Genomic DNA, 27,947 nt, shown 5'->3' with positions numbered 1-27,947 from the left:
AATAATTTCTCACCATTACAATCACAATAATCATTTTTCAAGGCAAAAACTACATCAAAACTTTTTGAATATGCAAGTAGATAATCTCCACAAATGAAGATGAAAACATATTTTGAGCATGTTTAAAGTGGATTAAAATATAATAATAAAAGACACAACAAAAATCTTGATACAATAATAGCTCAAATAATTATCTTTAACAAAAATCTACTAAAAATTACTATAAAATGAAATTAACATTAATAAATAATCAATTAATTTATATAAAATCCCAATTTAATAATGAATAATTACTTAATTCTTTAAGTTCCACTTCAAAGAAAGCATTGACACATCAGCTAGAGAAGGGTGCATTATTGTTTTGGAGTAAGAGAAGGGTGCATTATTGTTTCGGAGTTCTATGTCCGTCGCATCAATATTTTATTTGATGTGCCCAATTATTTTTCCAAAGTAAAACTATTATTCAGCTTAAATAATAGAATGTATAATATTTCAAATTCTATAAAATGTATAATATTTCAAATTCTTTGAAAATCCGTTTTACTGAAACACAAATATATGGCCGTCGATGAAATGATCGGACGGTAGATATTCTATCCCGCCTTTAAATTCAAATCCTCTTTGTAGTTTGGCGCCATTGCGCGTATCCCTCTCAATGAGCTCAGTAGCTCGCATATGACCAATCATGGTTTGCAATCGCATAAACATTGCCCTAGAATCGATCCACGAGCCACCAGATCTCTCTCTGCACGACTTCCAATAGTTCATCTGCGTTTCTTCGTGGTCAAAACGATTTCAGAAAAGGTATTTTTCTACAAGAGAGTGCTAAAATTGCAAAGCGCCATTATTTTCTTGTCGCCGTCATGAATCCTCTATGCCTTGTCCTAATGAAATTATTTAGAGTTCTTGATTGGAAAAATTTTCCATATTTCAACTTTCCGGAAATATTTCAACTTTTTGCCTTGCAGTTCATTCCCCAATGTCACTTCAGGAGCACGCAGGTAGTGATAAAACTTGGGTCTGGCATGCAACTGATTTCTCAGATGGGGAACTGAAGGAAGAACTCTTCTGCATTCGTCTTGGCTCTGTAGACAATGAGCACTGTTCTTAGACTCTTCTAATCCTTGTTATGATCTTTTCTTTCTGTCTTGTATTTTTCTTTGATAAAATCAATGTTTGAGTACCTATATTCTTGGATCATTTCATTGAAGGGTTGATTTTGCATATGTTCTTAGGATGCTTTTGTGCAGATTATAGTGGGTTGGTAAGGGATCCCCCTCCCCAAACACCCTATCAACATAGTTAAGACTTGAGTTTAGGGTGGCTTTAATTATCTCTGGTAATAGCAAATGATACGAAGGATTGTGCATAACCCACCCCCTTTTTGATTCCAATAAGCAGAGGTGGTCACTATGGTAATCCGATTTCAATTTGTAGTTAGAAAATGGGGTCACAACTTTCCATATTTTTTGTTTTGTTTTGTCTTTTTACATCAAACAATAGTATATTTATTAGAACCATAGTCAACTAAACAAACAGGAAACAATTTATTTGACAGGTGGAAGAAGTGATAGGCTTAGAGCAATTGAATTGTAGGCCATGCTTCTTGACAAATTGATGAACAGATGTCTCCTTACTTGAGATTTAGGTTGGCACCATGGCACCATCCTGTCCATCATTATACACTAATCTTGTCATTATCTTCTTCACTGTGAATGACTGGCCTGTTCCCTACAAATAGATCTGGGCATAGAGGAGCCAATCCAAGAACAGTAATCTCTAGCACAAGACAATATTAATGATCTAAATACCTAATCCTGAAGCTTGAGTTTGATTTTTCTCTACTGGTTCTGAATCTCTGATTGAGAATCTCCCACTCGTCATTATCAAACCTTCTCCTTCATCATTGGCATCAGCTGCACTGCTGAGGTACTTTGGTTGGTTGTCATTGGACTTGAGAGCTTGAAGTTTCAAATGATTATAGTAACAGACAGCCAGAAAAGCCAGTCCACACCCACTCAAGTTTATGACTGTAACCTTTTCATTTATTACAGACAAAGATTATGTTATGAGCAGCCAGTCCTTGACAAGACCAGCAACATTCATAGTCAAGGCTGAAGTCTTTCCTATCAGAAGAAACACTGCAAGATTAAGAGCTAAGGCACAAGCAGAAATGTCATGTAATCCAAATCAAAGGAAGAGACCCTGATTATCAGAAATGGGTATTCTACTAAGGCCCAGGGGGTGCTGAGAAAAACAAGGCAACAAGGAGCAACAAAGATGTGATGGGATTCAACTTAATCCCTTTTGATGTTCGTGGAATTTGTATGAGAACCAATTGGGTAGTCTCACATGCAACTGCACTTAACTGGAGAATCACCTCCCATGCATTCATCTTGGCCTCCCCATAAGCTGAAATAGTAACTCCAATGGATATGGCCAACATATTGGCCTCGGGCTCACCTTTATAAGCTTCTTTCTTCAGGGAAACCACAATCAAATACACAGCAATGGGAATTAGAGCTTTCAGCATTTGAAATAATGATACTGAGAGGAAAACATAGGCAGAATTTGAAAACCAGAGACCCAAAGAATACACTTATCAATACTATGGGTTCAACGAGCTTGAAGACTATTACAATAGCAACAGCCAGTGTTGAGTAGAAGCCCATGTGAATCATGGTGGGACTGATCACACTAAAGTTGTCAAGCAATGGCAACTCCAATGGATATGGCTAACATATTGGCCATGGCCTCACCTTTATAAGATTCTTTCTTCAGGGGAACTGCAATCGAATGCATATCAAATGGGCACAAGAGCTTTCAACATTTGAAATATCGATACTTTGAGAGACATGCACCAAGGGCTGCATCATTTAGGATTTGTACTCAGTTTAGGTGTCATATTCAAGGGGAAGTTGTTATGCTTTCCACCACTTCATAGATTGTTAGAGTGATGAAACAAAAGAGGCTCCCTCTTGAGGCTAGATTATGTCATTCATATCAGCTGTGTTGTTGATGTCCTAGCTCAGCCAGGTCTTGCCAAAAATCTGTTGAGGTTCAAAATTTATTATAAACTGAAATGTCTTCACAAGAATTGACCTCATAAAATGCCATAATCACAAGATATGCCATACATGGCTGTGATTATGGCTCGCAAGACCCTTAGACTTTGAGCAATGAGGCTCGCAACATCACTTATGATTATGCACTCTACAATAATGTGACCAGCTGAATGTCAAGCAATTGAACCGCGATTTAAATCCTATTTTGTCAGCAATAAGTACTATACTTTGTCTTTATTTAGTGTAGAGAACCAAGCACTTATTCTGCTCATCTATAGAAAGGACAATGGTTGTTTGCCTATGAGGTATAAGGAAATCCTATCAGATGTTTTGTATTTTCGTATGGAATTGAATCATACTCCTGCACACTGTAACATTCATATATATCAACCTGTAGAGGCTTTAATAACACCTGGTATTCTGGTTAGTGATTTTATTGGACCTCATGTGCATATCCTACATGCACAGGATGGACTATTCATATGTTACAGGGTATTATTCTTATTATTTAGGGTGCACATCTTCAGGTGCTCAAGAACGATTACTAGAACAGTCAGTTAATTCTGCAATTTAAAGGATGAAAAAGGAGGTTATAGGAGTCTAGTTTTGGTTCTCATCCACAATGTCACACTAGTCTGCCTGGGCATGGTTCTCATGGTTTAATAGTGACTTGAGGAGTCATAATACCACAGATCATTAAACACGAACAACTAAGGTAGCCCAAGGACAATAGCCATCTTTACACATTAATTAACAGGTCTTACATTAATTATCCTAGGGGGTTTTAATACTTCCAAATGCTTAAAAAACAGTTAGCAGAGCATTCACATTACACATTCCAGCAATCTTTTCTATAAACCAACCAAATGCAGTCAGGAGAGCCCTCCTTTTAAACTATACAACCTTATTGTTAGTATGATCAACCTTATTTTAATATATAGTGTGACAAACCGTATGTGACAGGCAGGTTAATAGTGTATGTGTTAGACTTGATTTTTCTTCTAGTTGATTATGAGACTCTGTACTCAAGGTCATAAGAAAAAAAAATCCAAAACTTTTTAGCTAGTGAAGTATAAGTTCCTGAAAGTTAAATAGTAACTATCTCTATCCAATTACCCACTGTGTAGGCAGGCATATCATTGATTTTAGCAAGCCTTAGCATTTTCCTGTCTACCTGGATAAGGAAGCAAAATACAAACGAATAACTATCTTATCCCTGGTTGAACAGGACAGGTAAAAACCATTGTTTCCTTAAATTAGTTTCATCTTTTACCCCTATAATAAGTTATTGTGTCAGGTTTCTGAACTCTTCCCTGACACACATGAAAGTCACATGCAGTTTCAACAATGGTATTGATAAATTATAACAAATTCTTGTACAAGAACATTCTTATAGTCGTTGCCTCTCAATGCCAAGCAGATGTTGCAATGAGAATTTTGTCCAACCATCCAAAATAGTAAATACATAGCTCCTCCTTCTTCCTTAGTCTTATAGCTATTGCAATATGATTAACAGAGCAAAGATTTAACCATGTCCTTAACATTAGCACTGAGATGATATACACTAAATCCTGCCATAGTCACTCTAGCTCTCCATTTTCCTGTAACTTCATACCTCTCAATCCTTTCTTCTCCCTCACAAGCAATTATGTTCACTGTGTTGAAATCGAATGAGGCATCCTCTCAAGAGGGGTTATTGGCCCACATAACAAAGGCACACACAACAAGAGGGTTATTGAGCCTACACAATGAGGGCATACAACACAAGAAGGTTATTGAACCTATATATCAAGTTTTCCTAGGTTGGAATTAACCACAAACCTAGTTTCAAATAAATCAAATTAAATATGGCCTTACCCATAATTACAGGTATGATACCTACAAATGATTTGGGGCCACAGGTATAGATACACCAATAAATTTCAACCACAAACCTGTAAATTTCATTTTCCTTCACACCTGTAAAATTGTTGAATGCCTTTCCTCCATAACAACCGAACAACTCTAGCATAACAAGTGAAACAACTCTTTAACAAAATGGAGAGGGGAGGTGCAAGTAAAACAACTCTTTCAAAAAATGGAAGCTCTCTCAAATCGGGCAATGATGACTCCAAGGACTGCCTTTTGAGTTCTTTAATTTCCTTCGAACTCTCCTCTCCTTTTAGCAGACATTTCAAGGGCAAAGATAATTGCATTTCTAGCCTTCCCATTTTTTGTTCCTTTCTTGTGGTGGTTTTCCCAACAATTTCCACCCTAAGTAGCGTTGTTGTGGACGAAGTTTACTATTTTCTTATAAATGACATTTTGCTCCTTCCTTCGAACGTTTCGAACAGCTTTAGGTACCATTGTTTCCTTTAGAAATGACGGTTCCATGTTTAATTCGTTGTTTCGTTATGATGTCCTCTCTTTAACCATGGTGACCTATGTTGCGTTGTATTTGGTATAATGGTGTCTCCTAAAAATTGTACCTATCTCAGTTGTATCGACTCTGAAGGTCTGGGAAGTATTTGATTTGCTTGAAATTTCTGCTATATTTCAGTCTCACTCTCTCAAGCAACAATTGTCTTGAAAACAAGTTAGCAATTCTTTTGGCAGCTTTATACGGTTCAGTTTACAATCCCCTGCCACACTTCTCAGAGTACCAAGATAATTTATATGTTCTCTTTTTTGTTTTAACTATCTTCTGTGTCTGTTGATGTATGACTAAATATAATAATATAGTTGAACTACTCATATTTTAATGTTCTCATGTAGTTTTTACTACACGATAGAGTTGAGGTCTCTCGGGTTTCCCCGTAATCTTACCCTTGGTAGTCTACCGACATCTTTGAGGTCTGTTCATAGGTTCCAACCAAATCATGTTACAAACCACACATGATCAGAGTGACATGTGGATTAGCTGAAGAGGAAACTAGAGCAGGGTACCTCCTAACTGTTATTCTACCCCGGATTCAGAGGAGCAGCCAGGATTTTATCCATAGTTTCTTTCCTTCCAACTTTAGATGGGATCTCACCTCAACCTTCTGCCTTGGTGGTCAATCAACATCTTTGACGCCTGTTCGGGGTTGTGCCATATTAGGTTACAGATCATACATAATCAGACCGAGTTATGGACCAACTCCAGACAGATCCAGAGTATGGCGCCTTCCACCCATTAGGGGTAAATCAGCTCCAGACTGATCCAGAGTATGACACCTTCCACCTATTAGACTAGGCCATACATAATCAGAGCGAGTTATGGACCTGCTCCAGACAGATACTTTGCAGATCCAAAGTATGGCACCTTCCACCCATTAGGGGTAAACCAGCTCCAGACAGATCCAGAGTATGGCACCTTCCACCCATTAGGGGTAAACCAGCTCCAGACTGATCCAGAGTATGGCACCTTCCACCCATTAGGGGTAAACCAGCTCCAGACTGATCCAGAGTATGGCACCTTCCACCCATTATGGGTAAACCAGCTCCAGACTGATCCAGAGTATGGCACCTTCCACCTATTAGACTAGCCCTACATTCAGCAGAGCAGAGATAATATTTTCAAGAGTTTCCTTGCTTGGACATTAGATGATAGGAGAGCCGAGCATCATCATTCCTATGCCTCCCGTAGGATCACACAACTGGATCCTTTCTTAAGCTTTTGGCAATTCCAACAGTGATCCAATAGCCTGGTTCCCACCACCATTGACATCATCCCATCCCTCTCTCCAGACTTTTAGTGCAGACACTCTATTGTATCCCTACATTTATGCTACTATTAGATAGTTTGATGGTTTTTTTTTCCCGTTTTGATGCCTTGAGACGTGAAGATTCAAGAAATTTGATCTTTTTGATGCCTTGAGACATGAAGGAATTTGATCTTGTTGAAGGCTGAAGCTCCGCATTTTTTAATAATTCTTTTGTGCCAATGGGCTGTGTATCACTGTTTGGAAGAGACGTGCACATTAGCTCTTAGAATAATCATTGAATCACCCACCCCTATTGCCTAGCAGGCCCCTTGAGCTTCAGGAAGCTAGAGGCCTTTGAAGAGGGCTTGAGCCTTCACTTGTTTGTTCACGAAAATACCAACCTGCCGTAATATCGACTCTCTTGATTTCATCTGAAGTCAATGAAGGCTCCCTGCCCCTACCATTCCAGGTTTCTTTTAAAGGTGCCATCAAGGAAAAGGGTTGTTATACCTTGATATAGCATCCAGGGTTTCACGTCTTAGAGAGACACATCTTGAGAAATAGGTGGATGGTCATTACTGTCTTCCCAAGCTTAATGCACTTGCCATTGCGTGGGATACATGATAGGTGTTTCCAAAGGAAACGGGCCAAGGACTCGCAGAATGGCGAGACAGGGGATCCTTTTATCACCGACTTTGTTTGAAATAGTTATGGCGAAGTCCATCTTTCCACCAGGCCACTTTGTCGGACAAATATTTCAACAACAGTTTGGCTTCCATGGCTTGGTTAGATATCATTGGATCTCTTATTGCCAAGCCCCACTACTCTCAAATGGGGCTCGAACCATAATCCAATTGATTAAATTGAATATTTTGTTGTCCGCTGTCTCCTTTCTATAGGAACCACCTTATCTCTCTCCCAAGGATATAGGTAACCTACCGGTGCCAAGAGGGCTGAAATCAGGAAAAGTGACAATACATCTTACCTGGATTATCATATTGATATTTAATGTGACTAGATTGATTCATTATCCTTTTGGCTATACTTACCCATGGGTTTTATTTTGCTCTTATTACATTCCTGAAAGATTTGCGGAAGATCTCAAAGCGCTCTTCTTTGTTTAATCCGTCTGTAATGATTGTTTTCCAAAATATGCTTGCAAAAATATGCTTGATCTCGCAATTGACTTTTGCCCCCACATTCAGCAGAGTGGAGATGATATTATCAAAAGTTCATTAGATAAGAAAGCAGAGCATCCTCATTCGGGTGCCTCACATAGTATATCATACAATTGGATCCTTTCATGAGCTTGACAATTCCAACAATGAGCCAATAGCTTGCCCCCCCCGCCCCTCCTCATTAGGGTTAGAGGACATTGACATCATCCCATCACTCTCTTTTTCTTAGCACCAAGCTTTCCAGATTACCAGTATAGACTCTCCAATTGTATCTCTATGTTTATGCTACTTTTAGATTTCCAGTGCATTATATATATATCTATCTATATATATATATATATATATATATATATATATATAATCAGTTAAACTGTGTTTAGGTTGAGATCAGCTCCAATGGTTGATGGAAGAATGATTTGTCTAATTGTAGGATGTTGTCAATAGGTTTGTGCAAGGCTCTGTCTCACTAAGTGCCTTACGGAATAATTTTTACCCTTCACAAGTGGCTCCCACTCTCAACCCCTCTCCATTAAATCGACCCCTCTCCATTAAATTTGAACATGACATTTCATGAGTTAAATCCAACACAAACTACTTGATCCACACTAGATAGGTTTATTCTATTGTTAAATTTGAAAATGACATTTTATGGGCTAAATCTGACACAAACTGCTTGATCCACACTTGATAGGTTTATTCTATTGATATATATATATCTATATATATATATATATATATATATATATATATATATATATATATATATATATATATATATATATATATATATATATTATATATATATTTTTTGTTTTGGTTACACTTAAACTACACAATTGTCATTGTTATATTTTTTTAACTTTATTTTTTCTCACTTTAGGAGTTACTTTTAAAACAACGCATTTTATTTATTCTATTGTTGTATATATATTTTTGTTTTGGTTACACTTTAACTACACAATTGTCATTGTTATATTTTTTAACTTTATTTTTCTCACTTTAGGAGTTACTTTTAAAAAAACGCATTTTATTTATATTGGATATATTTTTTAATTCCATTGATTTGTTTGTATCATCATTGGTTGAAGATCAGCGAAAGTAATGTGGTGTCCGTGGCAGAAGATGAGCTAATGCGCATTCTCATATTGATGCGAAACTTTGTGCCTGGATATAAGCAAATTGTTGAGGGTGATTGGAAAGTGGCAGCAATTTCTTAAAGGTCATTTGATCTAGAAGGGAAAACTATTGGTTCTATTGGTGCAGGGCGTATTGGCAAAGAACTACTTAAGCGTTTGAAGGTATTCATTCTTAGGATCTAGTACTACTTCATGATGTTGCAAACTTCTTTTCAAAAATCAGTGCTCCATAATTCTTACGCATGCATGTTGTTTGTTTCAAAATTTCAATCTAATAATAATAAACATTACATGATGTTGAATTGAATTTCGTTCCTTTGTACAGCCCTTCAATTGTAAGCTCCTTTACCACGACCGTCTTTCTATTGGACCCGAATTGGAAAAGGAAACTGGAGCAACATTGGAGACAAATCTTGACGAAATGCTACCTAAATGTGATGTACTTGTCATTAATATGCCTCTTTCTGACAAAACTAGGTGCACCTTATCACAATTTCATAAATAATCTCTCCCATTATTCACTCAAACATCAATACACCTATATATTTTGTACAACTTGTGAACAAAAACCTAATTATTGTTTCTCTTGCCCTTTCCTTTTGGTTACAGTAGGGGAATGTTTAACAAGGAAGGTGTTCTCTACCAAGCCTAGCTTTTCTCTCAGAATCTTAACATCCCATTTGCAAAGGGTTTCATTAGAATGACAACAACCCGCATTTAAAGCATTTCTCCACCCATCCTAATTAGAAATACAATTTTGGGTTCTCTACTAATTTTCTTCACACCCATTTAATCTAACAATGGACATAGAGCATGTATATTTATACTTGTGTGTTGGAAATACCATTTTATACTTTAATGTTTATTATTTTTGTTTTATTATTATTACTTGAATTTATTCTTAACAAGTGGTTGTGTTTCTTTTGGTTTTAGTGAAAGTATGGGCTCCAATGTTGGCTCTCTTATTATGGAGTATAATTCATCTTTGAGAATTTTTCAATTATTAAAGTAGGTTAGTCAATTGCTTAAAATATTAAATTTATTTCAAAAAGTTTTTGTTACTTTATAGGTTAGACACTTGCTTGAAATATTAAACTTATTTCAAAATGTTTTTGTTACTTTATAGATAAGGCATAGATTTCTTGGCTCTATGATGAAAATAATGAAGGGAAAATACATGTTAATATGTTACTTGTGCTCTTTGACTGAAAAATACACTGTGAGAGAAAAATGTATATTATGCTAATTGAGGAATGTTTTTCACTTGTCGAACTTATAGTATTGAATTTAACACACTAACACTTTACAACAATGAACTAACAATATTCATGATGAAAATGGCAATATGGAAGATTTATCTGCATGATGAAAAAGGCAATATGGAAGATTCCGATCACGTTCCAAGGCATCTCTTAAAATATGGATGTGACAAAAGGTTGTTGTGGAAGTTGTTGTTTGTATATGGAAAATTTCTTGATCATTGTGTATAATCCTAATGTTGATAGATATGTATACTAAATGCTTCTAGTTAATGGGGCATTGATTTGAGCATTCAATATATTTTTATTCTTTATCAAAGTATTCTTTTGTTGTATTTGTATTTTTCAATTTATGCCTTACGGCGTTTCCTTTGCAACATCTGGTGCAAATGATAGTATATCTTACCTCATTTTATGGTTAACATTGTATAACAAAAACATGCGTTGTGTTATGTAATTAATACTAACATGTAATATTGATTTTTTTTGTCAGAATGCTATAGGTAATGATTGCCAAGACGATGATCCAAATTATGTTCAACATATATCAGGAGATGATGAGGATGAGGATGAGGATGATGGTGGTGAAGGAGGAGATGATGATGATAGTTGCGGTGTTGGTGATGATGTGGATTAGAGTAATGAGGATGGTCAAGATGATCATGAGGATGATCTTGGTGGTGGTAGCTAGGCATGCACATGCATTGTTTTTTATGAAGAAATTATTGTGTAGAATGACATTGTTATGTTTAGATGGGTGTTGTGAATTTACCCTATATCAATGAGACATTTTGATTTTGTAATCATACGATGAGTTTGATTTATGTATGTTGTTAATTTATCGTAGAATAACGATATTCATGAAATATTTTGATTTGTTAATCATATTTGAATTTTACTTCTTTTGATTAAAAATAATACTGATTTTATTAGTATTATGTTGCTATTTTATACATGTTTTGAAAATTGTTAATGACACATTGTTATTTTTTTGGATGGATGTTGTCAATTTCTCTTAAATTTCTTTACAAATGATTTTGAATTGTGATATCTGCTTTAATGATATTTAGAAACTATCATATATTTCACTATGAATCTATAAAGGGGGTCATATATGTAAAGAAAAATATACTCTATATAAGAAGTCAAATGCGGATGTAACCATGGATGCAAAATTGAAAGTAAAATTGGATGTTAAACTAGGAATTAATACAAAATGCAAACAATTGACATACAAAGTGTTTTAAATTAGAAGTGAAAAATTGTGCAATAGTTGACACAAAGAAGGGAACAAAACATGGCATACAAAAGGATATCAAATTGGGCAAAAACAAGGACACATAAATGGGCACCAAATTAGATGCAAAAAAAGACAACAACTAGATGTAAAATAAGATGCAAAGTTGAGCGTTAAAAAGAAGCAAAAAACGTTACAAATTAATATGCCAAATGATGATGCAAATAATGGTGTAAATTTGGGATGCAAACTTGGGTGCAAAAAAGGAAAAAAAAAAAGATGTAAGAAAAGACATAAAACAAGATGCAAAATGGGGCTGAAAAAAGGTGAAACCAAGGATGCCATATTGGATGTAAAAAATGATTCCTAATCACATGCAAATTTAGGCTCGAACTCAGACACAAAATTATATGCAAATGTGGACACAAAATGAGGCAAAAGAAGATGCAAATTTGGATGGTGAAAACGATTTAAAACTAGACACCAAAAAAATGCAAAATTGGATGAAAAAGTCGGTGTAAATAATGGTGCAACATTGGACACAAGTAGACACAAAAAAATGGTGCAAAAAGGGGCATAAAATAGCTTAAAATTGGATGCAAAACTTGGTGCAAAAACAAATACAAACGTAGACGTAAAAAATGGCTCTAAATTGAATGTACCATTAGACACAAAATAAGATGCAAAGGTGGACACAACACATGACTCAACATAAGATGCAAATATAAATGCAAATTTGGATGCTCAAAATGATGTAACATTAGATGCAAGAGATGGTGTTAAAAATGATGCAAAATTGGATGAAACAAATGACGCAAAATATGGTGCAAAATGAGATGGGAAAAATGGAGACAAATCAAACGTAAATGTGGATGTAAAAAATGGTCCAAAAAAAGATGCAAAAATGGGCACAAAAATGGATGCAAAATTTAGTGCTAAATCAAATTCAACACATGGTGCAAAGATAGGCACCAAAGCTGGTGCAAAAATAGAAGCAAAAACTAGTGTAAGACTAGATACAAAACCTGGCGTAAGACTAGATGCAAAAACTAACACAAAATGGATGCATAAAAAGATGTTAAATTGGATTCAAAATACAGTGTAAACTTGATGCAAATGATGGTGCAAAAATGGAAGCAAAGAATGACACAAAATAGGAAGCAAAAGAGAATGAAAAATAGATGCAAAAAATGACACAAAACTAGAAGCAAAACCTGTCATAAAATAAGATGCAAATCTTGGTTCAAAATTTGACGCAAAAAATGATGCATAGTTTGGTGTAAAAAATGATGCAAAATCTAGCGTGAAAAAGGATGCAAAATCAGGTGCAAAAAAGGACGCTTTAAAAATTGTACAATAGAGCCAGATTTAGCGCCAGGTTGCACATCACAATTACAAAAAAAATGCACTAAAATCTGGCGCTAAATCTGGCGCAAATCGCTGGTTTTGTTGTAGTGAACATGGATCATTGTGAAAATAAATATAAAAGAAAATAATGATGTCTCTAAAACTCCATGGTTATTTCCAATGCAATTCATTAACCAATTGTCAATACAATTCATTTATAAAACTACAACTTTGTCAAGTCAAGTTCAAGGATCCTTTGTTAGTCCAACCGAGTTAAAAGATCCTGCCCATGATCCATTGTTGTAATTCATGTAAGCAATGCTCAACCTTCAACTTGTATACAATTGACTAAAAGAAACATTCGTTGGAATTGATGCTCTTGATCAACAAAGGGCATGATTGACCATGTTTGGATTAGGTTTCAAGCCTAATTCCAAATGGATTCCAACATTATAATTCATCAATAAGAGGTTATTGCATAAGGAAGTTTGATTTATTTAGTTGAAAATTGTTGCAACATCTAAAATCCATAGGTTCGCCAGTGAATAGAGGTACATCATGCCCAATCTGTGAAGTGAATAATAACATTTCATATTCTCCATGGATTATCTTTATTTTGACTTTGGCCCCTAATTACTAGCCTTGGAAAACTCTACCCTAAATATGTTCTCGAATTTTTAGGCAAGCACAAATAATTTGCAACAATCATCTATATGGAAAGTGTTTATCCTATATAGGTTGCAATGAAAAATCAACTTATAGTTTTGGTGCAGACTTGTAAAAACCCTTTAGGACAACCCTAGGTCACTACTAAGTCACCTTCCTTGCCTTCATTATTAGAATAAAGTCAAGCCATTTCATCCTCCCACAAGTCGTTGACTTATTTTGACCTTTAAGCCTAAGCATAAGGTGGAAAAATACCTCTATCTCCTAGCTCTTCTACATTTGAGCTTCAAACATAACCATTTCTCTATGAAGTGACATGGACAAAAGGAATCTCCCTTTCACCCCTTCTTACAACTAGAGAGTCAGTGTTACTAGCTACAGTTTCACTTGTGTCATTCTTGTTGATCCTTCTACTCCACCTAGATTTGACTATAGTCTCATTCCCCATAACCATTTCATCTTCAAGACCTTTACTACATCTAGCTACTGAAAATTGAATAGAAACATGGACCATCCCTTCACTTGAGTGTGGAAATGTAGTGTATATATAGCACAAGATTTTATAAAATCTTGGCTCAAAGAGTCCCTATATCTCCTTTTTTTTGTGCCATTTGTTGTTACAACATATGCTATTACAACATCTTATGATAGCCCCACCCATGGTTCTATCATAAAATGCATTCTAAATCTCTTTTATAAATATGTGAAACTAAGAAAAAGGGATTGAGTCAAAGGGGCATGGATTCCAAAGCTAGGGAGGAGGATTGCTTGCTTGGGAGGTTGAGGTTTTCTTATGCAGAAAATCTAAAATGTTTGGGACAACCATTAAAAGTTTGTTAGTGCATGAATTAATGAACTAGTTCTTAAAATTGAATGAACTGCAAGGAAGGTACACATGCCCATGCACTTGGGAACCTTCACAAGGAAAAGGGACAAGAAACCAAGAGGGGAACTATGCAGTGAAAGAAATTAAGGACGAAGTAGTAAATGCGAGCCAAGAAAAGAAGGCAAGGCATGGTATTCGAATTCATGCTGAAGGAGAAAGAAGACAAAATTCAAGCAACAGAAAAAGAGATAAATATAGTTGAATCAAAAGCAACACATAATAGGAGAGAAGAGAAGGGGATTGACTCTCATTTTCCCTAGAGGCTATGGGTTGAGTTTCTAGCCTCTAAAGCCCTGTAACTGTTTGGTGTTCCCTGGAGGTTGTGGGTTGAGATAGGATCCCTCGAGCCCTATAATAGCTTGGGTACCTATAGGTTGTGGGCTGAAGCAGAGTCTCTGGAGCCCTGTAACAGCTTGGGTCCCCTGTGTGTTATGGGTTGATATAGTAGGCCATGGAGCCATGGAAAGCTTGGGAAGAGGCTAATCCTACAACAACATCAAAATAAGACTTGATTAAAGACATTGGTTACTGCACTAATGTTATAGGGGATCCTGGTGTTGCAAATAATACTGAGAGGGGGGATGAATCAATATTAGCAATTTAACAATATTTCATTTCCATAAATAGATTTATATACGCTACTTCTGTTAATGAAACTTGCGTGTATATGCAACTGTGTTTAGAGCAACCAGCGTATACCTTGCAAACTTATAATTTAGTTAGTTGATCTTTAATCTGTGTATCAGAACCATATAACTAGTAATTAGGTGCAGTAAATAGAACAGGAAATCACACACATGAACACAAGATATAAGGTGGAAACCCAATGTGGGTGAAAACCACCTGCTGCAATCATCTCTATCTTTCTTTAATAAGAAACTTCTTTTTACAAATTTTGTACTGGTGCAGCCTTATACCAATACGCAGGCTTCTACCTACAGAAGGCTACAACCTTCTCTTGTTCTCCAGCTTTTCCTGGAAGGGAGCTACAACCCCCTTAGCTCTTGTACTAGCTGATGTGTTTACTAGTACGTAGGTGCTGACCTACAGAAGGCTACAACCTTCTCTTTTCTTCCAGGGACCACGTTTCATAAATTTTCAGACTGGATCCATCAATAACATCAATCAAACATCAAATATATCTGCATCAACCAATCTCCTTTGCACCAACCAAAACTGAATCAAACAATCACTTTTCTTAATGTTGTAACCAGAATACAGTAACAGTAACCAGAACCCAATCCAGAACCCAGAACACTACAACAGCAAACAGAAGTAGCTAAAACATATTTTATGAGATGTATGCTACTTCAATGTGTCAAACTTGCGTTCATATTCTGTTATATGAAGGAAAACATACATATACGCTGTTTTGAAATGCCGAACCAGCATGTATACGTGCCTTTGCTATACTGAACCTGCGTACAGATCTGTAAAAGATGATTTAACCTTTACAACTATTCAGACATCAGTTATACCTAGATCATCAGATTTACAAATTACGACATGCGCCAATTATAAAAGATCAAAACCACACAAAGATATTTCTCTTCAAGCCTAAATATCTTGACCCATCAATAGAACTTATCCTTCTTCAAGTGCTCAGGTTCCTCCTTGATTCAGATCTAGCTATGCACCATAACCCAATGACCAGTATTCTAGATCTTGCTCTTCATTAGATATTCAATACTTGAGTGCCTTTGCCTAATGATCTCCTCCTCCTTTTATAGTCTTAGGCCTTACTCAATACCATGGTCCAAAACCACTTAGAAACAATACCTTGGACCAATTACCTGGGGTCAACACTTCGGACAAGATACCTTGGACCAATACCATGGGTCAAAATACCATGGTCCAAATACCACGGACCAAAACCAAATTCTCCAACATGTACGTGCCTTTCCTTGCATGAAAGTGCGTGTATACGCATACGCGCCTTTTGGTCAGCGAACCCACATGTATACGTAGCTTGGTCAAGGGGAACCTGTGTATATCTCTTTTTCCTTCATTCTGTGAGCCTGAACTGTGATCTGTCATCTAAGTGAGTTGCCATCAAGGACAACACCTGTGTCATAGTGCCAAACCTGTGTCATAATGCCAACAATCTCCCCCTTTGGACTTGATGGCAACCCCAAGTCATTCTCCCCCTTTGTCATCAAGGGCAAAGGGTTATGCTCCCCTGAGTACATGCTGAATTCTCTGATATGTTGAAGTGTGCTATTCATGCTCCCCCTGACTGTAAGCAAGGTATGCAAAAAAATGTTCTACAAGAATAACATGACTCTATACATCATAAATGACCTTCCTATCACTAAAGACTCATACATACATCCATCTCCCAACCAAGTGGGGATATACCAAAAGTTTATACATGATAAAACAAGAACATTACATCATCCATCCCAGGCATAGTGGGGAAACAAAATAGGTCGTTACATGACCTTGATAATAAAAGATATACATGACATAGAGACAAAATATCTAAAACAAGATAGTTATCAGCAACTATCATCAGCAGCATCTATCAAACACCATCAGCAACCATGATCTCCCTCTGCACTTGTTCCACCTGAATCAAAAACAACTGTGAAATTGTACCAAGATCTTCTAAGATAATGCCAACAATGCATTATTAGAAGTATATGCTCCCCCTAAACCTGTGCCAGATGGTCTCTGTCAGACCCATATCAGACTCTTTTCATCCTGAGTCTGGCCCATTGTTTTTCTTCAAACCAACATATATGCGACTATATCCATAGCAACCAGTGTATGTACGTGGATATGCTTCATGAAACTCGCGTACAACCACTTTTCTCTGAACCAGATAGGTTTCAACAGCAAGATGACGCATCAACTACTCCCAGATTTTGTCTGACATATTCAAATGTCTCTCTAGGTAGCGGTTTGGTGAATATATCAGCAACCTGTTCTTTGGAGGGAACATACTCCAATTTTACCTTTTGTTCAAGCACTTTTTCACGAAGAAAATGATATCTGATAGGTATGTGCTTGGTCTTGGAATGCATGACAAGATTCTTTGAAATACTGATTGCACTTGTATTATCACATAGAATGGAGATGGGTGGAGTACATGTGATCTGAATGTCTTGCAATGTTTGCATCATCCAAAGGAGTTGTGTGCAACAAGATGCAGCAGCCACATATTCTGCTTCAGTTGTAGATAATGCAATTGAACTTTATTTCTTGCTGAACCAAGATACTAATCTGGAACCCATATAGAATGCACCACCACTAGTGCTTTTTCTATCATCCACGCTTCCTGCCCAATCTGCATCTGTATATGCATGAAGTGTAATATCTGTATCTCTAGGATACCATAAACCAAATTTTTGTGTTCCTTGAAGATATTTGAAAATACGTTTGACTGCCTGAAGGTGTCATTCCTTTGGATTTGCTTGGAATCTTCCAACTATTCCCACTGCATGCATGACGTCTGGTCGGGTACCTGTTAGATAAATCAGAGTACCAATCATGGATCTGTAGGTTGTTTGATGTACTGCTACTGCTTCATCATTTGAGCTAAGGCTGCATCCTATTACCATAGGGGTACATACTGGTTTAGAATCTTCCATGCCATATTTCTTCAAGATTTGCTTGAGGTACTTGGTTTGTGATAGAAAAATACCATCTTTATTTTGTTGAACTTGTAAACCAAGAAAATATGTGAGCTCACCAAGAAGGGACATTTTAAATTCTTTCTGCATTACCAAAGCAAAGTTTTGACTCATGGCTTCTTCATTGCTACCAAAAATGATATCATCAACATACACAACAAGTATTAGCAATTTATCATTGTCAATTTTTATATATAGATTGCTATCAGCTGATCCTTTTGAAAAACCTTGTTGATGAAGGTATTTGTCAAGACGATAATACCAAGCCCTTGGAGCTTGTTTTAGACCATAGAGAGCCTTTCTGAGTCTGCATACAAGTTTTGGATCATTTCCAAGGATGAATCCGTTTGGTTACTCAATGTATACTTCTTCTTCTAGGTCTCCATTAAGAAAGGCAGATTTCACATCCATTTGACATACTTTGAACTTCTAAAAGCTAGAAAGAGCAAGGAACATTCTTATGGCTTCAAGTATACCAATAGGTGCAAAAGTTTCTTCAAATTCTATACCTTCTTGTTGAGCATACCCTTTATAAACAAGTCTGGCCTTGTTTCTAATAACTTCTCCATTTTCATTCAGCTTGTTTTTGAATATCCATTTGGTTCCTATGACATTCTTATCATTAGGTCTACGAAGCAATTCCCAAGTATTATTCTTTTCAATATGATCAAGTTCTTCATTCATGGCCTTGACCCAACATTCATCTTTGCATGCTTCATTTACATTTTGTGATTCGACGGAGGAAAGCAATGCTAGATAGCTTGAAGCTTCTGTAATAGTTCTTCTTGTCTACACACCTGCCTCTTTCTACCCCAAAATTTGAGTCTCTGGATGATTCTTCTGAACATACCTAGATGGAGTCTTTTCTTCTACCCTTATCTGTTCTTCTGGTGCCTCATTGGTTTCTTCTTCAGAATTAGTCTAATTTGATGTGGAAGGATAGTCCTCATCTTCTTCATAATCTTCAGTTTTTACCTGCTTTGGATTTTGCCTCCTTCATCAACCACAACATCAATACTTTCAATAATTTTCCCAAGTCTTTTATTATAACACTTATATCCTTTACTTCGGGAAGAATAACCAAGGAGAATGCCTTCATCTACTCTAGGTTCAAACTTGCCAAGTTTTTCATCAGTCCTTTTGATGTAACATTTGCTTCCAAAAACTTTGAAGTATTTTACAGTAGGAGTCTTACCATACCAAAGTTCATGTGGAGTTTGATTGTTGTTTAGCTGGATGTTTGTTTTGTTGAGAATAGTGACAGCAGCAAATGGAGCTTCACCCCAAAAGGTTGTAAGAGTTCTAGACTCATCTAGCATAGCATGAGCCATTTGTTGAACAGTTATGTTCATCCTTTCTACCACTCCATTTTGCTGAGGAGTTCTTGCGGTAGAGAATTCCCTTCTTATTCCATGTTCTTCACAGAAGTCGAAGAATTCATCTGAGATAAATTCCCCTCCTCGATCAGACCTGATGCATTTGATTTTGCGATCTGATTCATTTTAAACCAAGGATTTGAAGGCTTTGAACTTTTCGAAAGCTTCGTCTTTATGCTTTATAAGTCCTATCCAACACATTTTGGAAAAGTCGTCAATGAACAATATAAAGTATCCTTCTCCACGAGGTGAATTTTTCCTACATGGACCACATAAATCAGTGTGAACAAGTTCAAGAGGCTTACTAGCTAATCCTTCCTTCTCAAGGAAATGTGCTCTGGTTTGCTTACCAAATTGACATGATTTGCATATTGTATTCTCTGGAATGCTGATATCAGGAAGATCACGAACAACCTGGTACCTGCATGCTTTTCTTATTCGAGAGAAACTTAGATGCCCCAATCTTTTGTGCCATAACAAGTGTTCATTGTTTTTGCTTAGGTGGCACTGTTGTTGTCCCCCCTTGAGTGTGTATAGGTTGTTTGGAGTTCCTACACCTTTAATCATTGTTTCTCCTATATCAAGCTCACGAACAACACATCCATTTGATCGAAATGCTACCTCATTTCCTTAATCACACATTTGACTGACACTCAATAGATTATGCTTTAGACCATCTACCTACATAACCTTCCCATCTTTAACTTTGTCTTTTAAGAGAACTGAGCCTTTACCTTTTATAACTGCAGGAGTGTCATTACTAAATGAGACCTTCTTTTCCTTTTCTAAGGCATTATATGACTGAAGTTTTTCTTTATCACCTGTCATGTGTTTCGAGCATCCACTGTCGATGTACCACTGATTTTATGTCCTTCTGCATACAAGGCTATACCACATCTTTCTATTTGTGATTCTTTCTTTCTCCATGTTTTGGGAACCAATGAATCTTGCTCCTTTTGAGATGTTTGCCGAAATTTACTTCTGCATTCAGAATCTTCATGACCGAAGTTGTTACAGATAGAGCATTCTATTTCATTTTCAAGAGTAGAAAAGTTATTGTAGGTCCTTTTCATGATCCCAGTCACATTCCTTTGATTTCGTGCTTCTCTAGTCATGATGGTGTTGTAAGCAACACATTGAGCAGCTTTGTGTCCAAAGTTATGACATGAAAAACATTGGCCATTAAATAAATTCCTGCAATTATCGAATCTACTGACCTGATGATTGTAGTTTCCATTGACATTCATTCTTGAAGCAAATTGAGATTGATTTACCTGTGGTTGGTTATAGCTTCTGTTCATCCTTGAAGTAGATTGAACCCGATTTACCTAGTGATCTACTTTATGCATTTGCTAATGATTGTTAACCTGTTCACTTCTCCTTCCTGCATCAAGATAGCCCTTGGAGGTTGATGGCTTCTATGCTTGAGATGCTTCTTCAGTATATCCAAGACCTGTCTTTATCAGAGGAGAACGTTGCACTTTGATAATTTCATCTAAAGTTTCTGATCCTTTCGCAAATCTAAGATTGAGAGCTTTTGTTTTCTCAATATCTTTTCTTAGACCCACAATTTCACATTCTAACTTTTCATTGTGTTTTTCCCTTTTAGCAAGTTGGAATGTCAGAGTATCTATAATCATACTCTTTTCTTCTAAAAAGATTTTAAGTTTAGAAATTTCTTCATAGAGACCATCTTCATCTAAAGCATCCAAGAAATCATCATCTTCAAAAGCCATCAAAAGTCTATAATCATTACCATATTCATCTTCATCGCTATTTGATAAACCATCACTATCTTCATGAGTATAGTAGCTCTTCTTACTTACATTTTGTTTTCTATTCCATTTTGCCAGTCCCTTACCTTTATCAAGCTTATCTTTATGAGGACATTTGGTTGCATAATGACCGACTCTTCCACAAGCAAAGCATTTGAAAGGCAGTTTACCTTTGAATCTTCTAGAACCTCGTTGAAGGTTTTTGACAAAGTTTTCTTCTTCCTCTCCTTCTGAAATGTGTCCCGATTCATTAATCTCTTCTCTTCCTGAAGCCTTGAATGCAGATTCTCTCATATCTGATGGACCTCCTTTTCTCATTTCAACAGCAGTTAGGATTTCGTGCAGCTGTGTCATAGTCATACTATGAAGATCCTGCTTTTCTTCTATGGCAGAAACTTTTGATTCAAACTTAGAAGACAAGGATCTTAAAACCTTTTCAACTAAAGTAACTTCTTTTATCTCTTCACCCAAGTTTTTCATGCGATTAACAATCTCATCTATACGTAGGAAGTAATGAGCTATAATTTCATCATTGTGCATTTTGAGAGTTTCATATTGAATTCTGAGAGATTGTAGTTTTGCACGTTTTACTTGATTGTCTCCTTCATAGCTTAGAACAATCTTGTCCCATATTTCTTTGGTGGTTTTGAGCTGCATAACCTTGACAAATTCTGATTGTGACAGACTCCCCAATAGTGTATTGACAGCCTTGGCATTTGTTTCATACTGTTTTTTACCTGTCGTATCTGTAGGAATTGTTGATGGAAATGTATATCCTCCTTCCACGATTTCCCAAACATCTGTTCCAAGAGATTGAAGATAGGTTGTGGTTCTTACCTTCCAATAGACGAAGTTGCTCCCATCAAAGATTGGTGGTCTAATGGATCCCTCTCTTTCGTAGCTTCCCATGATGATAGATCTTCCTTCAAGTGATCAAGCTTCTTCTGAAGGACCTACTCTGATACCAATTGTTGGAAATAATACTGAGAGGGGGGTGAATCAGTATTAGCAATTTAACAATATTTCATTTCCATAAACAGATTTATATACGCTACTTCTGTTAATGAAACTTGCATGTATACGCAACTGTGTTTAGAGCAACCAGCGTATACCTTGCAAACTTATAATTTAGTTAGTTGATCTTTAATCTGTGTATCAAAACCATATAACCAGTAATTAGGTGCAGTAAACAGAACAGGCAATCACACACATGAACACAAGATATAAGGTGGAAACCCAAGGTGGGTGAAAACCACCTATTGCAATCATCTCTATCTTTCTTTAATAAGAAACTTCTTTTTACAAATTTTGTACTGGTGCAGCCTTATACCAGTACACAGGCTTCTACCTGTAGAAGGCTAAAAACTTCTCTCATTCTCCAGCTTTTCCTGGAAGGGAGATACAACCCCCTTAGCTCTTGTACTAGCCGATGTGTTTACTAGTACGTAGGTGCTGACCTACAGAAGGCTACAACCTTCTCTTTTCTTCCAGGGACCACGTTTCATAAATTTTCAGACTGGATCCATCAATAACATCAATCAAACATCAAATATATCTGCATCAACCAATCTCCTTTGTACCAACCAAAACTGAATCAAACAATCACTTTTCTGAATGTTATAACTAGAATACAGTAACAGTAACCAGAACCCAATCTAGAACCCAGAACACTGCAACAGCAAATAGAAGTAGCTAAAACATATTTTATGAGACGTACGCTACTTCAATGTGTTGAACCTACATTCATACGTTGTTATATGAAGGAAAACCTACATATACGTTGTTTTGAAATGTCGAACCAGCGTGTATACGCACCTTTGCTATACTAAACCTGCGTATAGATCTGTAAAAGATGATTTAACCTTTACAACTATTCAGACATCAATTATACCCAGATCATCAGATTTACAGATTACGACATGCGCCAATTATAAAAGATCAAAACCACAAAAAGATACTTCTCTTCAAGCCTAAAGATCTTGACCCATCAATAGAACTTATCCTTCTTCAAGTGCTCAGGTTCCTCCTTGATTCAGATCCAACTATGCACCATAACCCAATGACCAGTATTCTGGATCTTTCTCTTTTTTAGATATTCAATACTTGAGTGCCTTTGCCTAATGATCTCCTCCTCCTTTTATAGTCTTAGGCCATACACAATACCATGGTCCAAAACCACTTAGAAACAATACCTTGGACCAATTACCTAGGGTCAACACTTCGAACAAGATACCTTGGACCAATAACATGGGTCAAAATACCATGGTCCAAATACCACGGACCAAAACCAAATTCTCCAACATGTACGCGCCTTTCCTTGCATGAAAGTGCGTGTATATGCATACGTGCCTTTTGGTCAGCGAACCCGCGTGTATACGCGGCTTGGTGAAGGGGAACCTGTGTATATCTCTTTTTCCTTCATTCTGTGAGCATAAACTATGACCTGTCATCTGAGTGAGTTGCCATCAAGGACAACACCTGTGTCATAGTGCCAAACCTGTGTCATAATGCCAACACCTAGATTCCTTAGAAGGGAGTGAATCATTGTGTATACACTTGGGGTGAGGTAAGAACTTCTCTACTCCTTGTGCTAAGAAGCTAGCAACATCAATCGGTGCGATTGAGTAAGATGCCCTTTGGATTCCTTATTTGTTTGGAAGATAGTGTTTTAATCCCTTAAGGAAACATCCCCATCAGAGTATGGAATCTGACCTAGGGGTGATAGTTGTAAGTAACTGTAGCTACAGTTGTCCATGCTTGGGTGGAGAGCCCTTGTCCCAGAATCAGTTGTGCTTCAAATTTAAAGATAAGTATATGTTTGTGTTTCTCAAATATTAAATTATGAACTTATGACGCATTTTTGGCTGAAATGGTTTGCATTATTTGGGACTGTAACAACATTGTTAATGTGATGATAATGTGGATTCCTCTCTATGCAAATATAGATTTATATTTATGATAAATAAATACATACATAAACATATATGTCACACCTCTGAAATGAACAATGTTGATAAACAAGTTGAACAAGTGTATGCGTATGCAATGGAGTGAAGTGTTGTGTTAAATTCTCATTGTCACAGTTCATAACATATACTCTATAGAATAATGTGTAATGTTTTATACAATAAACTATCTTGAGTCATGTTCCTGAACTGGAATCTTGTCTTGGGGTAAATTATCATTAAAATTGATTAACAGTGCATATGTAAGTAATACAAATATATCATGAAGCGCCACAGGAAGGAGAAGGATCCATAAGTATCTAGAATAAAAAGTTGGAACATTGTGCATAGAGACCCTTTTTATTAACATAAAATAAGTACGCAAGATACCGCCTGCTTGGAATGGTCTATACATATACATGGATGTTCCTTCATTGGGCTATAAGCCTGTGAACCTATGCAAAAAGGCATTGGGTCAGTGCTGGAAGGGTTATCCTCCCTTTAAGTATAGGAATAATTGAAATTCATGCACGTAAACTTCATTGGCCTTGCATTATCAACAACCTGGATACTTTCCACTTACATCAAGGTGTAGCTAGCTCGGCCCCAAAAGTATCTGCATATTTCCATGGAGCTTCTTACAACATTGCTTTGAAGATTGAAAAATTTGTTGTTTGGTGGTGAGGTGTAGACGTTTCATGAGTTCACATGCAACCAGTGGTAGGTAAGGGTTGCAGGAACACATATGCCAACATGCATGGGATTCCCTGTCTAAGAACAAGGAATGCAGAAGGGACAAGAACTCCTTGGAGTTGGATTGGCTCATAATTAGGAGGGGTAGCACGATCGGGAAATTTAATAAGCCATCAAAGTTGGTGACAAGTATTGGTGTCGATCTAAAGGTATGTAGGACCTCTAATACAGAGCCATGTTTGAAATAACCAGCTCACAGAAATTATGTTCAGGTCGAGACTTGTTGTTATAATGGTTGTAAAGATCCCCATCTGATGCATTGCTTAAGGTAGGGTCAAGATACCTTATTCCAGCCATGGTAGAGATTGAAGGAAAAATTGATGCAGTGCAGGAGGGAAAGCCTTAAATCTGACGGTAGAAGTTATGTTTAATTTAGGGTTTTTTTACCCTAGAAGGCAACCCCTCGCTATATATGAGGGAATTGTATTGCAGCTATGTAGATCTGTATTCTGAGCGAGAATGATAGAGATTGTGTGAGAGAGAAGAGGGAATTACAGTGGATCTGTTGTAGGTTGTATCTCTTCATTTTGTTGGATAATATAAAAGGAGGGATTGGTTGTTTCTCCATGGATGTAGCCCAAATTGGGTGAACCATGTATATCTGTGTCTCTCTTGTTTTTGTGTTTTCTGTGTTTATATTTCTGCAATATTTTATGTGTTCCATTGCTCTTTAATATATAATTTTCTAACAACTGGTATCAGATCTGAAGGTCTATTTGGATGATAAACTCGCAGGAGAGAAGGGCTTGTGGTTCGTGTTGGAGTAATGGCGGAAGATGGTAGGTTTAGGGTCAAAAAATTTAACAGTCAAAACTACCAGCTGTGGAAGATGCAGATGGAAGATTATGTGTACCAGAAATATATATACCTACCATTGAGCATAAATACAAAGAAGTCGACGAGTATGACAGACACAAAATGGGACATTCTCGATAGAAAGGCACTTGGAACAATACAACTGTGCCTAGCGGCGTTGGTAGCCTTTAATATTTCAAAGGAAATGACAATAGAGGGTTTAATGTCGGCATTGGCCAAACTATATGAAAAACCCTCGACCTCAAATAAGGTATTCCTTATGAAGCATTTATTTAATATGAAGATATTAGAAGGTGGATATGTTGCTAATCATTTAAATGAATTTAATACAGTTACAAGTCAGTTAAGTTTTGTAGGGGTAACTTTTGATGATGAAGTTAGGGCTCTATTATTTCTGTGCTCATTCCTAGAAAGTTGGAATGGTTTATTTATGGCCATTAGTAACTCAATCTCTGGATCTAGTACTTTAAAGTTTGATGATGTTGTCGGTGCAATCCTTAGCGAGGAAATGCAATGGAAAATCTCTGGTGAGACATAAGGTAATGCTTTGACTACAGAGACTAGCGGAAGAAAAATGGAAAGACGAAAGAGCCAAGATATCGCAATAAGTCAAGGAAAGGCAGATCCAAGTCTAGATCGAGGACAATGTGCTAGAAATGAGGGAAGAAAGGACACCTGAAGAAAGACTGCAAGTCTCGGAAGGGAAAACAAAGAGATGTGCAACAAGAAAACAATCATGAAGAGAATATGGCAGGTGATGTGTTGAAATATGCTTTGATTCTTTCATTAGAAAATATTATTGATTCCTGGGTGGTAGATTCAAGGGCCTCATTCCATGCCACACCTGATAGGAAACATTTTCATGATTATGTTCAAGGATATTTTGGACAGGTTTGATTGGGTGATGATAAACCCTATAAAGTCATTGGAATGGGTACAGTGTTCATAAAACGGCAGAATGGAAATCAATGGCTATTAAAGGAGGTAAGGAATGTTCCAAATCTAAAGAAAAATATAATTTCAACAGGGCAGTTGGGAGGTGAAGGCTATGTGACTACTTTTATAGATAAAACCTGGAAGGTCACTAAAGGAGCCATGGTAATAGAAAAAGGAGAAAAGGTTTGTACATTGTATTTATATAATGGTATTTATAATTCTATTAATGCTTTAACCTCTACAAGAGAAGATACGGAATTGTGGCATCATAGGCTTGGGCACATGAGTGAGAAGGGGATGCAGATTATTCACTCAAGAAATTTGTTGCCGGGTTTGAAGCATGTTGATTTAAAATTCTGTGAGAATTGTGTTTATGGAAAACAAAAGAGAGTCAGATTCCTCAGAGTTGGGAAAGAAAGTAAGAGTGAAAAAATAGAGCTTGTGCATACAGATGTATGGGTAAATGCTCAGGTATCATCTCTCGGTGGCTCTCATTATTATGTTACTTTTACTAATGATGCAACCAGAAAAACCTGGATTTATTGTATTCAAAATAAATCTAATGTATTTGATACTTTCAAGAAATGGAAAGCTTTGGTTGAAAATGAGACAGGAAAAAGGTTGAAGTGTCTCAGATTAGAATATGGAGGTGAATATTGAAGAAAAGAGTTTGATAGGTACTGTTCAGAGAATGTAATTCGCAGAGAGAATATAGTTCCAGGAACACCACAAGAAAATGGTGTGTCAGAAAGGATGAACAGGACAATCATGGAGCGTGCAAGGTGCATGATATTGCATGCAAGATTTCCTTTACAATTTTGGGTAGATGTTGTAGATATTGTTGTTTATCTAATAAACAGAGGGCCTTCAATTTCCTTGGATGGTGGTATTCCAAAGGAGGCATGGATAGGTGAAAAGGTAAACTATTCATTTTTAAAGACTTTTGGTTGTGAAGCCTTTGTCCACATTAATAAAGAAAATAGAACAAAGATTGAGGAAAAATCAAAGAAATGTACCTTTATCAGATATGGTCATCATGATTTTGGTTATCTCTTTTATGATTATGAAAAACAAAAAATCATTAGGAGCAAATATGTCATATTCAATGAAAAGGTTTTGTTTAAGGATCAGATGTAGGAAAAGAAATAGGAAAATGAAAACAGAGAATACACAGTGCTTGACGAGATCATAGAAAAAGTGAAGGTATCTGCAAATCATAATGATCAACAGCCAAAACAATAACAACAACAAGAACCTCAAACACCTGAAAGT

At 36.6% G+C, this 27,947-nt stretch overlaps 1 long non-coding RNA gene across 1 annotated transcript; it reads left to right on the top strand.

Moving 5' to 3' along the window:
* The first annotated feature begins 761 nt into the window (after positions 1 to 761).
* LOC149144099 (uncharacterized) lies at positions 762 to 11,025 on the top strand. Its single transcript, XR_016264896.1, has 3 exons — positions 762 to 804; positions 8,997 to 9,206; positions 10,797 to 11,025. It is a non-coding gene; the product is annotated as an uncharacterized LOC149144099 (long non-coding RNA).
* The last annotated feature ends 16,922 nt before the right edge of the window (positions 11,026 to 27,947 follow it).

The sequence above is a fragment of the Pinus tabuliformis genome, chromosome X, assembly GCF_031772625.1.
Source record: "Pinus tabuliformis cultivar Carrire ecotype Pingquan chromosome X, CPIR1, whole genome shotgun sequence".
NCBI lineage: Eukaryota > Viridiplantae > Streptophyta > Pinopsida > Pinales > Pinaceae > Pinus > Pinus tabuliformis.
The sequence above is the reverse complement of the archived record's forward strand: the minus strand, read 5'-3'. Positions and strand labels throughout refer to the sequence as shown.